Below are 4,018 nucleotides of genomic sequence, written 5' to 3' on the forward strand. Positions count from 1 at the left end.
ACTTAAAAGAAAAAACAAACATAAAGTTTCTTTTATAGTCTCAATAATGAAAGTGTTTAGTCCTAAATCTAAAGATGTAAAGGCAAAGTAAATCAACGGCATCTGAAGGCTAGAGCTGACCTGACAAGCAAGGCTAATTGCTATTGCAACCCGCAATAGCAGCCTGCTAACTGCTATTGTAGCCCACAATGGCACCCGCTAATTGCTACTGTGGTCGCTAAGTTACAAACCGCTATATTTGGCATGCTACTTTGACGCGGTAGCGTCCGCTAACTGCTACTGTGATCGCTAAGTTACAAACCGCTATATTTAGCATGCTACATTGACGCGGTAGCGGAAACGTTACCAACCCTATTTGTTACGTTGATTTAGACATCATTTATTGAGTAACTGAAGAATATTATTAAAAAAAAATCTGGTCAGCACTCCCAAGAGCTAAGCCAGACTTGTCCGCGGGCATGCCTAACATGATGGATGGCAGTAACCATCTCAGCTAAGGTAATCTAAGCACGTATCATACTGCAAGCCTATTGCGTTGTCTATCTTGATTTACAGTTCAACTATCAGCTATCCTGTCTACAATATCTCTTAACTACATGTCCTTATCTTAAAAAAATTGCCTGTCTTTCTCTTCATTAGCTCTGCATAAATACAACTGATATACTTGTTACAGGTTCCATTTTTATCACTGATACTCCCGGGCGGAGAGTACTATTGACTAGCATTGTTGACTCACTGTTGGTTTCATAGCCCTGCATTCAAGTATCTAGAATTTTAGAGAATAATTTTTCCGTGTATAAAAAAAGGTTGAACTTCAGTTTATTATCAGCTTTCACCTTTTGTTTTCCTTGAAACAACTTGGCAGACGTGCAGAATCAATAGTTTTGCCCTTAGAGTTCCTGCAAAAGTTTAAAGCATCAGATTTCCCAGGTCCGTAGAATATCAGGCTTGGTAGATTACTCATGCATTTCTAAAACTAAATTTTTCGTAACCAATATCGTGTTTCATACTAACTATATCACATTGTGAGTGGATGATACATTGATCACTGCAAGCTTTGATCAAATTATATTCTTGGTTCTATATGTCCAGAACACAAAGCCCTTTTGATAAACAACGATTATATTGCAAGATCAACATTTTGTGAAATATTATCTATATCAACTATTAATTTATTAGACTTTATATGTTCAATTGTTCATGCCCATGATTTTATCAAACAGAGCGTGGCGACGCTGCGCCGCATTTCTAGTATCGTCTAGATACGTACGTACGTTGCTGAGAGTGGTGGTAAAAATTTAAAATTAGTTAATATATATAAACGTATTTGTTGAAATAGATAATATATTATTATATTTATAATTTTAGTATTCATATTCGGCATACTATTTACCGAAAATGGAATTTTGGTATACCGTATGCCGAAAAACCACAGGTCCGGTCACCATGTACCGATATGGCACTGTAGCTCATATTCAACACAACATGTACTGAATATCAATCGTATTTGACACACCGTGTGCCGAATACGGGCTATCGTGCCATATTCGACACACGGTATGCCAAATATGGCATTTGCCGGCCGTGCGGTCACTAATTCGGCAGACAGCCACATTTGGCACAACATGTGCCGAATACGTTGATATTTGGCATACGGTGTGCCGAATATGGTTTTTTTGGGCATACGGTATATCGAAAATCCATTTTCGGTAAATGATGAGTCGAATACGGATGCTAAATTTGTAAATACGACAACATGCTATCTATTTCGGTAAATACACTTATGTGTTGTCTAATTTTGGGTTTTCGGCGTACGGTGTACCGAAAATTCATTTTCGGTAAATGATGTGTTGAATACAGATGTTAAATTTATAAATACGATAACATGTTATTTATTTCGATAAATATGCTCAGGTATGTTGTTATCGCATACTAGATGCTGTCTTTGCGTCTCTCCATGCGTATTGAGATACGTGAATATTTCATTTGGTACATACACCACTATCACTCTTCCTGACAAAAAATCATAAGGTTCAAGGCCCAAAGACTATTCATATGAGCAGTCAAAGTCTCTTCAATTGCATCATACCTATCAGCAGGAGAACTCTCGTTCTGTGTCCCACATCTCCCTGATGTCCTCGTCCTCGATCCACCAACTCTTCTGTTCCAATAGAGAACTCCTTCTTTTCATCTTTGACCAACAAGAAGGGCCCGTCGCTTCTTTAGTTTAGAGTAATCAAAAAAGAAAATGAGAGCTGACGAAGGGGATGAGCGGAAGAGGTCGTCTACTGGACGCGGTTCAACTAGTGGAGACTCTTGGAAAAGATGTTTTTTTTTTAGAAATCCTAATTATTCTTGATTATGGATTGAAAAGGGATGTTATGAATTGACCCATTCCACAGGAATTGGGGGGAACTATTAATACAACATAAATCATCCAAGATCACAATGGGTCTAACTAGTAAGAAGCGATTATTAATTTACAACCATAAAAAACAATGGGTAGGCACAAAACCTTTCTAGTTCGCCAGCAAGGCATTTTCCGAAGCAGGCTGGGCTAGAGGAGGGAATTGGCCGGCTATTCAGGTTGGTACCTTTTACCTCAGATCACGGAAGCGGGAAAGCCCGTACTTCAATATATATAGAGTAATCACCTGCGGCTCGGCACTCTTTCCTCGTAGATGTCTGATTAACCAATTTCTTCCAAAAAGAAAATAGGGCTCTGGCAGGGTTCTGGGTAGTGGCCCAAACCGATACCAATAGGGATGATGGAAGGCTTACTTATTAATTTCATAATTGACGGGATTTCTAGATATAGTACTCAAAAGAATCGCCATAATACACCCGGACAATTAGAATTAAGAAAATTTTGCCGCCAATTTATAGAATTGATACACCATTTAATTGATATCATTTAGCAAAATGAAACATAGCATATGCATCCATCTTTCGGCTCGAGAATTTCACGGGATAGAGATAGAGATATAGTATAAGAAATAGGCTATTAAGTAACTCTAAATGAATTATGGATACATCTGTATCCTTAACGTACTGAAACGATTGCCATTATTTGTATCAAACCAATAGCGATTCATAAAAGCTAAATCTTGTAATCATAATACTCCATCTAATCTGAAATAAATATCATTTGACCTGATACGATTTCCAAAATAAAATTTTAAATACTATTTTTAATATATTAATAAAATATAGTAAAAATATAATATTATAAAAATTATTTTTGAGAGAAATCTAACCGTGCTATTTTATAGCTAAAATTTAAAATAATTAACTGTACGTTAATGATCGAAGTGAGTATCACAGAAGAGATTCTGCGGGATCGATCTTGTCGAATGCTTTTTTTTCTCTCAATAATTACGCATGTCTCTTTGCATAACAACGACAGGAACAGTCCTAAGAGAATCTCTAACCTATTTTCTACTTCTAACTCTTATTCCCCCCAAATAGAAAGCTCCTTATCTAGATTTAACTCATTGTACAGCGTGCTCCAACAAACTTCCTAAATCTGACTCCCAAAATATAGGTCCGATCTGTCAGTATTATTTTATTAATTCATCTCTCCGTCTAATCTTTTCTTTCTCCCCACCGAACACCGACAGCACACTCTTCTTGTCCTCACGTAGAGCATCGAGAAGCCCATCCACTGCCTAATGCTTGGGCTCCGCGTGCGCGATCTGCATGCCTTCTTCCCACCATGTGCATGCTCCTCATCGTGTGCCATCTTTTTCCCCTCGTCGGCCTGGATCCAGATCGAGCTCAACCTCATCCTGGATCCAGAGGGGGAGGCTGTCGGTGACATGGGAACTAGGGATCCCTGAGTCCCGAGGCCAGGACAGCAGAATGCCACGTGACGCCTTCCCTCGGGGACTATCTCTCCGAGACCTCAGAAGACCCAGTTCCGGGAGGGGTGCTCGGGGCCATGAACAGTGGCCCCCGAGTACCCGAGTTCACCGAGGACCCGAGAAGCGCAAGTTCCGGGAGAGGGCGCTCGGGGCCA

The sequence above is a fragment of the Phragmites australis genome, chromosome 6 (genome assembly GCF_958298935.1).
Source record: "Phragmites australis chromosome 6, lpPhrAust1.1, whole genome shotgun sequence".
In the NCBI taxonomy this organism is placed as follows: domain Eukaryota; kingdom Viridiplantae; phylum Streptophyta; class Magnoliopsida; order Poales; family Poaceae; genus Phragmites; species Phragmites australis.